Source organism: Scyliorhinus torazame, chromosome 5 (assembly GCF_047496885.1).
Source record: "Scyliorhinus torazame isolate Kashiwa2021f chromosome 5, sScyTor2.1, whole genome shotgun sequence".
NCBI lineage: Eukaryota > Metazoa > Chordata > Chondrichthyes > Carcharhiniformes > Scyliorhinidae > Scyliorhinus > Scyliorhinus torazame.
In genome coordinates this window covers 113765818-113783983 of record NC_092711.1, presented here as the reverse complement: position 1 = coordinate 113783983, position 18166 = coordinate 113765818, and positions in this window count along the sequence as shown.

Genomic DNA, 18166 nt, shown 5'->3' with positions numbered 1-18166 from the left:
CATAAGGCCATAAGACATAGGAACAGAATTCACCCATTCGGCCCATCCAGCCTGCTCAGCCATTCAATCATGGCCGATATGTTTCTTAGCCCCATTCTCATGCCTTCTCCCCGTAATCCCTGATCACCTTATCAATCAAGAACCTATCTATCTCTGTCTTAAAGACACTCAGTTATTTGGCCTCCACAGCGTTCTGCCACTAAGAGTTCCACAGATTCACCACCCTCTGGCCAAAATAATGCTCTTGATCTCAGTTTTAAAGGATCGTGCCTTCAGTCTTAGGTTGTGCCCTCAGGTTCTAGTTTTTCCTACTGTTGGAAACATCCTCTCCACGTCCATTCTATCCAGGCCTCGCCATATCCTGTAGGTTTAAATAAGTCCTCAACCGCTCCTCATGTTACAAGCTCTTCATTCCAGTGATCATTCTTACGGACCTGCCCTGCACCCATTCCAAGGCCAGAACATCTGTCCTTAGCTACGGGGCCCAACACTGCTCACAGTACTCCAAATGGGGTCTCATTAGAGCCTCATGCAGCCCCAGGAGTACTTCTCTGCTCTTGTACTGTAGCCCTCTCGACATGAATGCTAACATTGCATTTGCCTTCATAACTGCCGACTGATTTTGCACGTTAACCTTCAGAGAATATTGAACTTGGACTTCTAAGTCCCTTTGTGCGTCTGACGTCCTCAGCCTTTTCCCATTTAGAAACTACTCCTCTGAAGAACATCTTTTTCAGATCAGTCAAGGAGATTCTTTCACTCAGCCTCTGTCCTCAGGCATTGTGATATAAGAAGAAGCGGTGCTGGTAAAGACTTACAGTGATAAAAGAAACCAGTAAATCCTCGGAAACATACTCTTGCCGCTTTGCAGAACAGAAGCTCTTCCTGCCAAAGTCTGCTATGAAGCCGATCAACTGCGAAGGCCTAAACGAAACAATTATTTATATAATCAGCCATTTTTGGGTGTCAATTTACGATTTCATCTGTATTTAATAGTCACAACTTACCCCGAATGCCCACTTTGTCCGAATTAGTTGCATACTGTTTACAAGCACTCGCCACCAGGGCGCAGGAGCAGGTTGGTTTAGTTCATGGTTTCATGGTCGTTATGATTACAGATTGGGTGCTTTTTAAAATTCGTTAATGCCAATGAACATCGTTGCCCATTTCTACCTGCCTTTGAGAAGGTGGTGGTGAACTTCCTCCTTGAACCACTGCATTCCATGTGTATAGGTATACCCATACTGTTGTAAATGAGGTACACCCATACTGTTGTAAATGAGGTACACCCATACTGTTGAAAGTGAGGTACACCCATACTGTTGTAAGTGAGGTACACCCATACTGTTGTAAGCGAGGCACGCCCACACTGTTGTAAGTGAGGTGCACCCATACTGTTGTAAGTGAGGTACACCCATACTGTTGTAAGCGAGGCACGCCCACACTGTTGTAAGTGAGGTGCACCCATACTGTTGTAAGTGAGGTACACCCATACTGTTGTAAGTGAGGTACACCCATACTGTTGTAGGCGAGGCACGCCCACACTGTTGTAAGTGAGGTACACCCATACTGTTGTAAGTGAGGTACACCCATACTTTGTAAGTAAGGGACGCCCATACTGTTGTAAGCGAGGTATACCCATACTGTTGTAAGTGAGGTACACCCATACTTTGTAAGTAAGGTACACCCATACTGTTGTAAGCGAGGTACACCCACACTGTTGTAAGTGTGGTACGCTCACACTGTTATAAGTGAGGTATACCAATAATGTTGTAAGTGAGCTTGTCCCCGGGATTTCATCCAGCGATAACTGTGACGTTATAGAACATAGAACATAGAACAATACAGCGCAGTACAGGCCCTTCGGCCCACGATGTTGCACCGAAACAAAAGCCATCTAACCTACACTATGCCATTATCATCCATATGTTTATCCAATAAACTTTTAAATGCCCTCAATGTTGGCGAGTTCACTACTGTAGCAGGTAGGGCATTCCACGGCCTCACTACTCTTTGCGTAAAGTACCTACCTCTGACCTCTGTCCTATATCTATTACCCCTCAGTTTAAAGTTATGTCCACTCGTGCCAGCCATTTCCATCCGCGGGAGAAGGCTCTCACTGTCCACCCTATCCAACCCCCTGATCATTTTGTATGCCTCTATTAAGTCTCCTCTTAACCTTCTTCTCTCCAACGAAAACAACCTCAAGTCCATCAGCCTTTCCTCATAAGATTTTCCCTCCATACCAGGCAACATCCTGATAAATCTCCTCTGCACCCGCTCCAAAGCCTCCACGTCCTTCCTATAATGCGGTGACCAGAACTGTACACAATACTCCAAATGCTGCCGTACCAGAGTTCTGTATAGCTGCAACATGACCTCCCGACTCCGGAACTCAATCCCTCTACCAATAAAGGCCAACACTCCATAGGCCTTCTTCACAACCCTATCAACCTGGGTGGCAACTTTCAGGGATCTATGTACATGGACACCTAGATCCCTCTGCTCATCCACACTTTCAAGAACTTTACCATTAGCCAAATATTCCGCATTCCTGTTATTCCTTCCAAAGTGAATCACCTCACACTTCTCTACATTAAACTCCATTTGCCACCTCTCAGCCCAGCTCTGCAGCTTATCTATATCCCTCTGTAACCTGCTACATCCTTCCACACTATCGACAACACCACCGAATTTAGTATCGTCTGCAAATTTACTCACCCACCCTTCTGCGCCTTCCTCTAGGTCATTGATAAAAATGACAAACAGCAACGGCCCCAGAACAGATCCTTGTGGTACTCCACTTGTGACTGTACTCCATTCTGAACACTTCCCATCAACCACCACCCTCTGTCTTCTTTCAGCTAGCCAATTTCTGATCCACATCTCTAACTCACCCTCAATCCCCAGCCTCCGTATTTTCTGCAATAGCCTACCGTAGGGAACTTTATCAAACGCTTTGCTGAAATCCATATACACCACATCAACTGCTCTACCCTCATCTACCTGTTCAGTCACATTCTCAAAGAACTCAATAAGGTTTGTGAGGCATGACCTACCCTTCACAAAGCCATGCTGACTATCCCTGATCATATTATTCCTATCTAGATGATTATAAATCTTGTCTCTTATAATCCCCTCCAAGACTTTACCCACTACAGACGTGAGGCTCACCGGTCTATAGTTGCCGGGGTTGTCTCTGCTCCCCTTTTTGAACAAAGGGACCACATTTGCTGTCCTCCAGTCCTCTGGCACTATTCCTGTAGCCAATGATGACATAAAAATCAAAGCCAAAGGTCCAGCAATCTCTTCCCTGGCCTCCCAGAGAATCCTAGGATAAATCCCATCAGGTCCCGGGGACTTATCTATTTTAAGCCTGTCCAGAATTGCCAACACCTCTTCCCTACGTACCTCAATGCCATCTATTCTATTAGCCTGGGGCTCAGCATTCTCCTCCACAACATTCTCTTTTTCCTGAGTGAATACTGACGAAAAATATTCATTTAGTATCTCGCCTATCTCTTCAGACTCCACACACAATTTCCCATCCCTGTCCTTGACTGGTCCTACTCTTTCCCTAGTCATTCGCTTATTCCTGACATACCTATAGAAAGCTTTTGGGTTTTCCTTGATCCTTCCTGCCAAATACTTCTCATGTCCCCTCCTTGCTCGTCTTAGCTCTCGCTTTAGATCCTTCCTCGCTACCTTGTAACTATCCATCGCCCCAACTGAAACTTCACACCTCATCTTCACATAGGCCTCCTTCTTCCTCTTAACAAGAGATTCCACTTCCTTGGTAAACCACGGTTCCCTCGCTCGACGCCTTCCTCCCTGCCTGACCGGTACATACTTATCAAGAACACGCAGTAGCTGATCCTTGAACAAGCCCCATTTATCCAGTGTGCCCAACACTTGCAGCCTACTTCTCCACCTTATCCCCCCCAAGTCACGTTTAATGGCATCATAATTGCCCTTCCCCCAGCTATAACTCTTGCCCTGCGGTGTATACTTATCCCTTTCCATCATTAACGTAAACGTCACCGAATTGTGGTCACTGTCCCCAAAGTGCTCTCCTACCTCCAAATCGAACACCTGGCCTGGTTCATTACCCAAAACCAAATCCAACGTGGCCTCGCCTCTTGTTGGCCTGTCAACATATTGTTTCAGGAAACCCTCCTGCACACACTGTACAAAAAACGACCCATCTATTGTACTCGAACTATATCTTTTCCAGTCAATATTTGGAAAGTTAAAGTCTCCCATAATAACTACTCTGTTACTTTCGCTCTTATCCAGAATCATCTTCGCCATCCTTTCCTCTACATCCCTAGAACTATTAGGAGGCCTATAAAAAACTCCCAACAGGGTGACCTCTCCTTTCCTGTTTCTAACTTCAGCCCATACTACCTCGGAAGAAGAGTCCCCATCTAGCATCCTCTCCGCCACCGTAATACTGCTCTTGACTAGCAGCGCCACACCTTCCCCTCTTTTGCCTCCTTCTCTGAGCTTACTAAAACACCTAAACCCCGGAACCTGCAACATCCATTCCTGTCCCTGCTCTATCCATGTCTCCGAAATGGCCGCATCATCGAAGTCCCAGGTACCAACCCATGCTGCCAGTTCCCCTACCTTGTTTCGTATACTCCTGGCATTGAAGTAGACACGCTTCAAACCACCTACCTGAACACTGGCCCCCTCCTGCGACGTCAAATCTGAGCTCCTGACCTCTATACTCTCATTCTCCCTTACACTAAAACTACAATCCAGGTTCCCATGCCCCTGCTGCATTAGTTTAAAAACCCCCAAAGAGCACTAACAAATCTCCCCCCCCCCCCCCCCCCCCAGGATATTTGTGCCCCTCAGGTTCAGATGTAGACCATCCTGTCTGTAGAGGTCCCACCTTCCCCAGAAAGAGCCCCAGTTATCCAGAAATCTGAATCCCTCCCGCCTGCACCATCCCTGTAGCCACGTGTTTAAATGCTCTCAAAATCCATTTTGACTGACTTCCGGGTGCGGCGATGACCAGCTGAGTCGCACGTTTCGGCAGCTCCCGGTGAAACGGACTTTTGGGCTCTTGATAGGAGCCCCAACGGCAATTTTGACGGCTAAAAACACTGTGCGGTAATCCAGAAGGGAATCCCCCCTGGATACGGATGGAAAAAGGAGGAGAAAGTGGCCGGATTGCAGTGGATCCTTTAGAACAGCGGCAAGGAAGGCAAGCAAAAACCAAGATGGCGTCGGAAGGTGGCAGTTTAACATGGGGCCCTGAACAACAAGAGTTCTTGAAATGCTGTGTGGAAGAGATCAAAAAGGAAATGAACATAGAACATAGAACATAGAAAATACAGCACAGAACAGGCCCTTCGGCCCACGATGTTGTGCCGAACCTTTGTCCTAGATTAATCATAGATTATCATTGAATTTACAGTGCAGAAGGAGGCCATTCGTCCCCCCGAGTCCGCACCGGCTCCCGGAAAGAGCACCCCACCCAAACTCAACACCTTCACCCAACACCAAGGTCAATTTGGACATTAAGGGCAATTTATCATTGGCCAATTCACCTAACCTGCACATCTTTGGATTGTGGGAGGAAACCGGAGCACCCGGAGGAAACCCACGCAGACACGGGGAGGACGTGCAGACTCCGCACAGTCAGTGACCCAAGCCGGAATCGAACCTGGGACCCTGGAGCTGTGAAGCAATTGTGCTATCCACAATGCTACCGTGCTGCCCTTGAGAACAAATAAATCTACACTATATCATTTAACCGTAATCCATGTACCTATCCAATAGCTGCTTGAAGGTCCCTAATGTTTCCGACTCAACTACTTCCACAGGCAGTGCATTCCATGCCCCCACTACTCTCTGGGTAAAGAACCTACCTCTGATATCCCTCCTATATCTTCCACCTTTCACCTTAAATTTATGTCCCCTTGTAATGGTTTGTTCCACCCGGGGAAAAAGTCTCTGACTGTCTACTCTATCTATTCCCCTGATCATCATATAAACCTCTATCAAGTCGCCCCTCATCCTTCTCCGTTCTAATGAGAAAAGGCCTAGCACCCTCAACCTTTCCTCGTAAGACCTACTCTCCATTCCAGGCAACATCCTGGTAAATCTTCTTTGCACCTTTTCCAAAGCTTCCACATCCTTCCTAAAATGAGGCGACCAGAACTGTACACAGTACTCCAAATGTGGCCTTACCAAAGTTTTGTACAGCTGCATCATCACCTCACGGCTCTTAAATTCAATCCCTCTGTTAATGAACGCGAGCACACCATAGGCCTTCTTCACAGCTCTATCCACTTGAGTGGCAACTTTCAAAGATGTATGAACATAGACCCCAAGATCTCTCTGCTCCTCCACATTGCCAAGAACTCTACCGTTAACCCTGTATTCCGCATTCATATTTGTCCTTCCAAAATGGACAACCTCACACTTTTCAGGGTTAAACTCCATCTGCCACTTCTCAGCCCAGCTCTGCATCCTATCTATGTCTCTTTGCAGCCGACAACAGCCCTCCTTACTATCCACAACTCCACCAATCTTCGTATCATCTGCAAATTTACTGACCCACCCTTCAACTCCCTCATCCAAGTCATTAATGAAAATCACAAACAGCAGAGGACCCAGAACTGATCCCTGCGGTACGCCACTGGTAACTGGGATCCAGGCTGAATATTTGCCATCCACCACCACTCTCTGACTTCTATCGGTTAGCCAGTTCGTTATCCAACTGGCCAAATTTCCCACTATCCCATGCCTCCTTACTTTCTGCATAAGCCTACCATGGGGAACTTTATCAAATGCCTTACTAAAATCCATGTACACTACATCCACTGCTTTACCTTCATCCACATGCTTGGTCACCTCCTCAAAGAATTCAATAAGATTTGTAAGGCAAGACCTACCCCTCACAAATCCGTGCTGACTATCCCTAATCAAGCAGTGTCTTTCCAGATGCTCAGAAATCCTATCCTTCAGTACCCTCTCCATTACTTTGCCTACCACCGAAGTAAGACTAACTGGCCTGTAATTCCCAGGGTTATCCCTAGTCCCTTTTTTGAACAGGGGCACGACATTCGCCACTCTCCAATCCCCTGGTACCACCCCTGTTGACAGTGAGGACGAAAAAATCATTGCCAACGGCTCTGCAGTTTCATCTCTTGCTTCCCATAGAATCCTTGGATATATCCCGTCAGGCCCGGGGGACTTGTCTATCCTCAAGTTTTTCAAAATGCCCAACACATCTTCCTTCCTAACAAGTATTTCCTCGAGCTTACCAATCTGTTTCACACTGTCCTCTCCAACAATATCGCCCCTCTCATTTGTAAATACAGAAGAAAAGTACTCGTTCAAGACCTCTCCTATCTCTTCAGACTCAATACACAATCTCCCGCTACTGTCCTTGATCGGACCTACCCTCGCTCTAGTCATTCTCATATTTCTCACATATGTGTAAAAGGCCTTGGGGTTTTCCTTGATCCTACCCGCCAAAGATTGTTCATGCCCTCTCTTAGCTCTCCTAATCCCTTTCTTCAGTTCCCTCCTGGCTATCTTGTATCCCTCCAATGCCCTGTCTGAACCTTGTTTCCTCAGCCTTACATAAGTCTCCTTTTTCCTCTTAACAAGACATTCAACCTCTCTTGTCAACCATGGTTCCCTCACTCGACCATCTCTTCCCTGCCTGACAGGGACATACATATCAAGGACACGTAGCACCTGTTCCTTGAACAAGTTCCACATTTCATTTGTGTCCTTCCCTGCCAGCCTATGTTCCCAACTTATGCACTTCAATTCTTGTCTGACAACATCGTATTTACCCTTCCCCCAATTGTAAACCTTGCCCTGTTGCACGTACCTATCCCTCTCCATTACTAAAGTGAAAGTCACAGAATTGTGGTCACTATCTCCAAAATGCTCCCCCACTAACAAATCTATCACTTGCCCTGGCTCATTACCCAGTACTAAATCCAATATTGCCCCTCCTCTGGTCGGACAATCTACATACTGCGTTAGAAAAGCTTCCTGGACACACTGCACAAACACCACCCCATCCAAACTATTTGATCTAAAGAGTTTCCACTCAATATTTGGGAAGTTAAAGTCGCCCATGACTACTACCCTATGACTTCTGCACCTTTCCAAAATCTGTTTCCCAATCTGTTCCTCCACATCTCTGCTACTATTGGGGGGCCTATAGAAAACTCCTAACAAGGTGACTGCTCCTTTCCTATTTCTGACTTCAACCCATACTACCTCAGTAGGCTGATACTCCTCGAACTGCCTTTCTGCAGCTGTTATACTATCTCTAATTAATAATGCCACCCCCCCCCCCCACCTCTTTTACCACCCTCCCTAATCTTATTGAAACATCTATAACCAGGGACCTCCAACAACCATTTCTGCCCCTCTTCTATCCAAGTTTCCGTGATGGCCACCACATCGTAGTCCCAAGTACCGATCCATGCCTTAAGTTCACCCACCTTATTCCTGATGCTTCTTGCGTTGAAGTATACACACTTCAACCCCTCTCCGTGCCTGCAAGTACTCTCCTTTGTCAGTGTTCCCTTCCCCACTGCCTCATTACACGCTTTGGCGTCCTGAATATCGGCTACCTTAGTTGCTGGACTACAAATCCGGTTCCCATTCCCCTGCCAAATTAGTTTAAACCCTCCCGAAGAGTACTAGAAAACCTCCCTCCCAGGATATTGGTGCCCCTCTGGTTCAGATGCAACCCGTCCTGCTTGTACAGGTCCCACCTTCCCCAGAATACGCTCCAATTATCCAAATACCTGAAGCCCTCCCTCCTACACCATTCCTGCAGCCACGTGTTCAACTGCACTCTCTCCCTATTCCTAGCCTCGCTATCACGTGGCACCGGCAACAAACCAGAGATGACAACTCTGTCTGTCCTGGCTTTTAACTTCCAGCCTAACTCCCTAAACTTGTTTATTACCTCCACACCCCTTTTCCTACCTATGTCGTTGGTACCAATGTGCACCACGACTTCTGGCTGCTCACCCTCCCCCTTAAGGATCCTGAAGACACGATCCGAGACATCCCTGGCCCTGGCACCCGGGAGGCAACATACCTTCCGGGAGTCTCGCTCGCGACCACAGAATCTCCTATCTATTCCCCTAACCATTGAATCTCCTACAACTATTGCTTTACTATTCTCCCCCCTTCCCTTCTGAGCCCCAGAGCCAGACTCAGTGCCAGAGACCTGGCCGCTAGGGCCTTCCCCCGATAGGTCATCCCCCCCAACAGCATCTAAAATGGTATACTTGTTTTGAAGGGGAACGGCCACGAGGGATCCCTGCACTTTCTGCCTGTTTGTTTTTTTCCCCCTGACTGTAACCCAGCTATTCTTGTCCTGTACCTTGGGTGTGGTTACCTCCTTGTAACTCTTCTCAATCACCCCCTCTGCCTCCCGGATGATCCGAAGTTCATCCAGCTTCAGCTCCAGTTCCCTAACACGGTTAGGGAAGAAAGAGCTGTTGGCCCCGATACTACAGGCGATCGAAGGGCTAAAGGAGGAACAAAAGACCCAGGAGCAGGAGCTTCGGGTCGTGAAGGCAAAGGCAGCCGAGAATGAGGACGACATACAGGGCCTGGTGGTGAAGACGGAGACGCATGAGGCACATCAGAAACGATGTGTGGAAAGGTTGGAGACACTGGAGAACAACGCAAGGAGGAACAACCTGAGGATTCTTGGTCTTCCTGAAGGTGCGGAGGGAGCGGACGTCGGGGCATATGTGAGCACGATGCTGCACTCGTTAATGGGAGCGGAGGCCCCGGCAGGTCCGTTGGAGGTGGAGGGAGCATACCGAGTGATGCGCGAGGACCGAGAGCAGGAGAAATTCCCAGAGCCATAGTGGTGAGATTCCTCCGTTTTAAGGATAGAGAAATGGTCCTTAGATGGGCAAAGAAAACTCGGAGCACTAAATGGGAGAACGCGGTGATCCGCGTTTATCAAGACTGGAGTGCGGAGGTGGCGAGAAGGAGGGCGAGCTTTAATCGGGCCAAGGCGGTGCTTCATAAAAAGAAGATAAAATTTGGAATGCTGCAACCGGCAAGACTGTGGGTCACATATCGAGGGAGGCACCACTACTTTGAGACGGCGGATGAAGCGTGGACTTTTATTGTGGAAGGAAAACTGGAATGAGCGGGTTATTAAAAAGAACGTTTGAACAAAGTTGTGGGGCGAATGTGGGGGGCGAAGAGGGGGGTTAAAAAGGGGGGAAAGAGTAGTTTTATGTACTAATCCTGCGATGTGGTAACTTTTCTCTCTTCCACAGGTGGTGATGGGCGGAGGAGGGGAGGTGGAGGAGATGGGGCGTTGGCCATTGGGGGCGGGGCCAAGGGAGAAGCGCGGGCTTGGTTCCCATGCTATGATAATCATGGCGGGAATAGAGAAGCAGGAAGGAGCAGGCGTCGCACGGTGCGAGCCGAGGTCACGGGGGGAAGCCGAGGTCGGCCAGAGTTTGCTGACTTCTGGGAGCAACATGGGGGGAGTAATTACGCTCGCGGGGGATCTAGCGGGGGGGGGGGTGGGAGGGGGGAATTACTGGGTTGCTGCTGCTGGGGAGAAGGGGGTGCTGGTATGGGAGGGGATGGGCGGGGGGGGGGCACCGCCTGGGAGAGATACAGCTGCGTGGGAACCAGGTGAGGAGCTGGAAAAAGGGGATGGCTAATCGACAAGGGGGGTGTAGGAAGCCCCCCAACCCGGCTGATCACGTGGAACGTGAGAGGGCTGAACGGGCCGATAAAGAGGGCACGGGTACTCGCACACCTTAAGAAACTTAAGGCAGATGTGGTTATGTTACAGGAAACGCACCTGAAACTGATAGACCAGGTTAGGCTACGCAAAGGATGGGTGGGGCAGGTGTTCCATTCGGGGCTAGATGCGAAAAACAGGGGGGTGGCTATATTAGTGGGGAAGCGGGTAATGTTCGAGGCAAAGACTATAGTGGCGGATAACGGGGGCAGATACGTAATGGTGAGTGGCAAACTACAGGGGGAGACGGTGGTTTTGGTAAACGTATATGCCCCGAACTGGGATGATGCCAATTTTATGAGGTGGATGCTAGGACGCATTCCGGACCTAGAGATGGGAAAGCTGATAATGGGGGGAGATTTTAACACGGTGTTGGAACCAGGGCTGGATAGGTCGAAGTCCAGAACTGGAAGGAGGCCGGCAGCAGCCAAGGTACTTAAAGATTTTATGGAGCAGATGGGAGGTGTAGACCCGTGGAGATTTAGCAGACCTAGGAGTAAGGAGTTCTCGTTTTTCTCCTATGTCCATAAAGTCTACTCGCGAATAGACTTTTTTGTGCTGGGAAGGGCGTTGATCCCGAAGGTGAGGGGAACGGAGTATACGGCTATAGCCATTTCGGATCACGCTCCACACTGGGTGGACTTGGAGATAGGGGAGGAAACAGGAGGGCGCCCACCCTGGAGAATGGACATGGGACTAATGGCAGATGAGGGGGTGTGTCTAAGGGTGAGGGGGTGCATGGAAAAGTACTTGGAACTCAATGATAATGGGGAGGTCCAGGTGGGAGTGGTCTGGGAGGCGCTGAAGGCGGTGGTTAGAGGGGAGCTGATATCAATAAGGGCACATAAAGGGAAGCAGGAGAGTAAGGAACGGGAGCGGTTGCTGCAAGAACTTTTGAGGGTGGACAGACAATATGCGGCAGCACCGGAGGAGGGACTGTACAGGGAAAGGCAAAGGCTACATGTAGAATTTGACTTGCTGACTACGGGCACTGCAGAGGCACAATGGAGGAAGGCACAGGGTGTACAGTACGAATATGGGGAGAAGGCGAGCAGGTTGCTGGCACACCAATTGAGGAAAAGGGGAGCAGCGAGGGAAATAGGGGGAGTGATGGATGAGGAAGGAGAGATGGAGCGGGGAGCGGAGAGAGTGAATGGAGTGTTCAAGACATTTTATAAAAAATTATATGAAGCTCAACCCCCGGATGGGAGGGAGAGAATGATGGGCTTCTTGGATCGGCTGGAATTTCCCAAGGTGGAAGAGCAGGAAAGGGTGGGACTGGGAGCACAGATCGAGATAGAAGAAGTTGTGAAAGGAATTAGGAGCATGCAGGCGGGAAAGGCCCCGGGACCGGATGGATTCCCAGTCGAATTCTATAGAAAATATGTGGACTTGCTCGCCCCGGTATTGACGAGGACCTTTAATGAGGCAAAGGAAAGGGGACAACTGCCCCCGACTATGTCTGAAGCATCGATATCGCTTCTCTTAAAGAAGGAAAAGGACCCGCTACAATGCGGGTCCTATAGACCTATTTCCCTCCTAAATGTAGATGCCAAGATCCTGGCCAAGGTAATGGCAATGAGAATAGAGGAATGTGTCCCGGGGGTGGTCCACGAGGACCAAACTGGGTTTGTGAAGGGGAGACAGCTGAACACGAATATACGGAGGCTGTTAGGGGTAATGATGATGGCCCCACCAGAGGGGGAAACGGAGATAGTAGTGGCGATGGATGCCGAGAAAGCATTTGATAGAGTGGAGTGCGATTGTTTGTGGGAGGTGTTGAGGAGATTTGGTTTTGGAGAGGGGTATGTTAGATGGGTGCAGCTGTTGTATAGGGCCCCGATGGCGAGCGTGGTCACAAATGGACGGGGATCTGCATATTTTCGGCTCCATAGAGGGACAAGGCAGGGATGCCCTCTGTCCCCATTATTGTTTGCACTGGCGATTGAGCCCCTGGCGATAGCGTTGAGGGGTTCCAAGAAGTGGAGGGGAGTACTCAGAGGAGGAGAAGAACACCGGATATCTTTGTATGCAGACGATTTGCTACTATACGTGGCAGACCCGGCGGAGGGGATGCCAGAAATAATGCGGATACTTGGGGAGTTTGGGGATTTTTCAGGGTATAAATTGAACATGGGGAAAAGTGAGTTGTTTGTGGTGCATCCAGGGGAGCAGAGTAGAGAAATAGAGGACCTACCGTTGAGAAAGGTAACAAGGGACTTTCGTTACCTGGGGATCCAGGTGAAGGAATTCCCGCAGCTCCCGACACAAGAGGTGCAGGACAGAGTGATCTCAAAGACATGGGTGCGGGATGGTAAGGTGTCAGATATATATAGGGAAATGAGGGACGAGGGGGAGACTATAGTAGATGAACTAAAAGGGAAATGGGAAGAAGAGCTGGGGGAGGAGATCGATGAGGGTTGTGGGCAGATGCCCTAAGCAGGGTAAACTCGTCGTCCTCGTGTGCCAGGCTAAGCCTGATTCAGTTTAAGGCATTACACAGGGCGCATATGACTGGAGCACGGCTCAGTAATTTTTTGGGGGTGGAGGATAGGTGTGCGAGGTGCTCGAGAAGCCCAGCGAATCATACCCATATGTTTTGGTCATGCCCGGCACTACAGGGGCTTTGGATGGGGGTGACAAAGGTGCTTTCAAAAGTAGTGGGGGTCCGGGTCGAACCAAGCTGGGGGTTGGCTATATTTGGGGTTGCACAAGAGCCGGGAGTGCAGGAGGTGAGAGAGGCCGATGTTTTGGCCTTTGCGTCCCTAGTAGCCCGGCGCAGGATATTGTTAATGTGGAAAGAAGCCAAGCCCCCGGGGGTGGAGACCTGGATAAATGACATGGCAGGGTTTATAAAGCTAGAGCTGATTAAGTTCGTTCTAAGGGGGTCGGCTCAAGGGTTCACCAGGCGGTGGCAACCGTTCGTCGAATACCTCGCAGAAAGATAGATGGAATGGAAAAAAGAAGGCAGCAGCAGCAGCCCAGGATCGGGGGGGGGGGGGGGGGGGGGAGGGGGGGGAGGGGGGGAGGAGGAACCAGAAGGACTCTCAGGGTTGTTAATATATACTGTATAATATGTATAGGTCGTTGCGACAGATAATTATATATTGGACTGTTAAATTATATTTTTGGAGAGTGTTACTTGTGATAAGGCAGTTGCCAATTAGGGTTAGTTTTCATTTTTGTTATTTATTATTTATTCATTTTTTGTTTATAAAATAGGTCATTGTTATTTGTGTTGTTATAATATTGTGTAAAGGATGCACAATGTACTGTGTTGGTTGACCAAACATTTTCAATAAAATATTTATTTAAAAAAATCCATTTTGACTGACAAAATAGGGAAGTAAATTATTATCTAAATGGAAAGCAGGTTCAAGATGCGGCTGGGCAGCGGGACCGGAGAGCCTTTGTTCATGAATCGTAGAAAGTCAGTATGCAGGTACAGCATGTAATTAAAAAGATACATGGAATGTTTGCGTTTATTGTAAAAGGACAGGAGTATAAAAGTACAGAAGTGTTCTTGCAATTAGGGGCAGCACGGTAGCATTGTGGATAGCACAATTGCTTCACAGCTCCAGGGTCCCAGGTTCGATTGCGGCTTGGGTCACTGTCTGTGTGGAGTCTGAACATCCTCCCTGTGTGTTCGTGGGTTTCCTCCAGGTGCTCCGGTTTCTTCCCACAGTCCAAAGATGTGCGGGTTAGGTGGATTGGCCATGATAAATTGCCCTTAGTGTCCAAAATTGCCCTTAGTGTTGGGTGGAGTTACTGGGTTATGGGGATAGGGTGGAGGTGTGGACCTTGGGTATGGTGCTCTTTCCAAGAGCCAGTGCAGACTCGATGGGCCGAATGGCCTCCTTCTGCACTGTAAATTCTATGAAATTGTACAAGGTGTTGGAGAGAGCACAGCTGGAGAATTGTGTCCAGATTTGGTCTCCGTATTTGGTCAGCCTTGGAGGCTGTTCAGAGGAGGTTCACCAGATTCATTCCAGGGATAATGGGGTTGACGTAGGAGGAGAGATCAAACAGTTTGGGTTTATACTCTGTGGAGTACAGAATCTGTTCAAGATATATAAACTCCTAAAGGGGATTGATAAATGAAACTTAGACGAAAAGTTCCCCCTTGTGGGACAATTTAGAACGAGAATTCACAGATATAGTTTGAGATGCGGAGTTGAGATGAGGAGGAATTGCATCTCACAGAGGCTGGTGAATTTGTGGAACTCGCTACCTCACAGTGCGGTGGAGTCTGAGTCATTAAATGTTTTCAAGAAGGAGGTGTCTATATTTCTGACATAAAAACGGGTTAACAGGATATGGGCAACAGGTGGGGAGTTGGATTTGAGACCAGAAATAGATCAGCCAGGATCTGATTGAATAACAGAGCAGACTCGAAGGGCTGAATTGCTTATGACTGCTGCTAATTCCTATGATCCTAAGTCCTCTGTTCCAATGACAGTGAAATGATGACAATATAGTCCAACGTCAGGATGGTGCAAGGATTGAAGGAACCAGTCAGTTGCTGGTTGTCCCATGCACCAGCTCGTGGAAGAGATTGCGGTTTTGCGAGGTGCTGTCAAACAAGGTTTGACCTGTATATTTAGTCCCTTAAATTTGAACTTAGGAATCAATATTGAATGGACGTCTCAAGCTCTGATTCTTAACCAGTAAGTATACGTGAACAGCTATTTTTATTCTGAGTGTGCTGTGAATATTTCTGATGATCAGTTAATCCAAGATAGCTGAACCAATGCGTTGTCCACACACTCCCATCTTGTTCAAATGTATTACACAGTCAATCCCCTTTCCCCCACCACTGTATACTTGATTTAAAATATCGTGTTTGCCTATTTACCGTATTTCTGTATTCAGTTTTCTTAGGACCCAGTTGCCTCCTGTGTCGGCTGGGGGATGCACCGATAGGCAGAGAGCAGCTTCTTTAATTGAGGCTCCGGCTTTCCTAACAGAACGATTTGGAATTTTTGTTCCTTGTCTCCTCCTTACATGGTGAACCATTTAAAGAGCCAACATTGGTTTAATTCCTCGTAACGTTACTCAGTTCAGAGATGAATTAAATCACTTTGTTCCTCTCACAGCGCTCTGAGCGTAGGAATTTAGGATCCAAGGAGGTTGCGACCATTGGTTGAAGAGAATACAATTGGATAGAAGAAGATGATTGAATGCCAATTGATGACACTCTCGACAATGAACCAATCAGTAGGGATCCTGGTGTTACCCATTCTCTTCTGAACTCGTGACTGAAACGACTATAGCTTCAATCCGTTCCGGTGAAAAGTGCCAGGGACTCTCTTCAAATATATCACCAGCTACTTTGTATTTACTCCTCACATCGGCAGCTCTTTTAACCGTTAGCTTCAGCCGGTGTACAACTCTGCCTTTCACATATTTAACATATATTATACTATCCAAGAAACATTGGAGAAACAACAGTCGGTCCAACATGTCCCCCTTCCCAGAGTGAGAGTACTGAACCTCACATTAAACAGCTGTAAACAAAATAAAATCACTCAACCACCACACGGTATTGTTTAACTCTTTTTAAAACGAAGCGTCTTTTTATATAAATAAACTGTCTCTATGTTAACAGCTTCAGAGCTCCAACCGGAAACAGTTCTTTGTGGGGGTTCCGCGCATGACGAAGAAGATGGGCAAAAGGCAGATCAATCATAGAATTTACAGAGCAGAAGGAGGCCATTCGGCCCATCGAGTCTGCACCGGCTCTTGGAAAGAGCACCCTACGCAAGGTCAACACCGCCACCCTATCCCCATAACCCAGTAATCCCTTAACCCAGCAACCCCACCCAGCACTAAGGGCAATTTTGGACACTTAATCACGGCCAATCCACCTAACCTGCACATCTTTGGACTGTGGGAGGAAACCGGAGCACCCGGAGGAAACCCACGCACACACGGGGAGGATGTGCAGACTCCGCACAGACAGTGACCAAAGCTGGAATCGAACCTGGGACCCTGGAGCTGTGAAGCAATTGTGCTATCCACAAGGCTACCGTGCTGCCCTAGGCGAGGAATTGCTGCCGAGTCCAGGACTCTCAATAATGGAGAGAGGTGAGTTTTACTTTCTCTTCGGACGTGAGAGACTGATGGCTGACATTCTCACCAATTGACTTGTATTGGATGTTGTCACCAGACGTCATTCAGAGTCCCATACAGGGGCTGTCTGTTTTAAAAAAAAGAAGTCTTAAATAATTACTCTGTGGCGAGAGAGTGAACAGTCAGAAAGGTTTAATCTATGTCGTGTTTCAGACTCTAATGATCATCGACGGCCAAGATCATAAAATGTAATTGTTTGTCCTTCATTCAGTGTCTCAGCATTGTGATGTTCTTTGCTTTGTGGATGGGGATGGCTTCGAAGTGTGGTGTCTCACAAAGAGCACCAAGCTATGTTTTGAACAAAGCTAATTTATCGACGAAATAGATTCGAATTGCTTACTAAGATATAAATACTACGGGTAAACTAAAATTTTGATTCTACCTACAAGACTACTCTCTATCCCGCCTAATCGCCGACTTGCAGAATCAATGGTATAACGTGATCCAAGTGCATGCTCCTGATCGCCATCTGGTGGTTGGATACATTCACATTAAATTGTTAACTCTTCATTTACTTTACAATATATATCTTTTCACAAGAATCACTGAATATTTTTGCACATTGTTTTCCTATATTATTTCCTCTCTCGTCCATTTTGTGTTTACTGTGCCGTCCAAATGGATCTCTGGTCACTCTGGTTTCATTGTGAGACATAAACTGAAAGGACATTCACTGATTGACATTCAGTCTGATATCAATGTGAAAAATGGACAACACGTCAGTGCCGACCCCCACCCCCGTCACTGCCAGTCGCAATGGTACGATAATGATTGTCTCGATCATGTCCCGTTGGAACAGCGAGAAACATGTGACAACTGCGCCCTCTGACGATGCTCCAGTGAATTGTATAATGTCTGGATCATCGATAAATTTGTAAGTTAGTTAATGCGCAGTTTCCAGCGGCATTTGCTTGAGAGCTCTGTTTCAAACAATTCAATCACATAAATAGGATCAAATATCAGTGAGGCGAAATGAAAATGCGTTATTTCAGAACCTCTTTCTTTATGTCATTCTCGGACTGTTGGGCTGTGTATTTCGCTCTTGTTATGTCTCACTTTCTTTCATTTCTTCGTCCTTACAGTTCCAATTTATGTCCTCTGCACGACGTTACAGACAGAATATTCGAAAAGTGGCTTCCTGAATTGAGGCTTAAAGAAACTGTGATATTGTTCAAAGTCAGAATGGTGCGTGACTTGAAGTGAAACTTGCAGATTCTGGTGTGTCCGTATATCTGCTGTACCTCACCTTCCAGA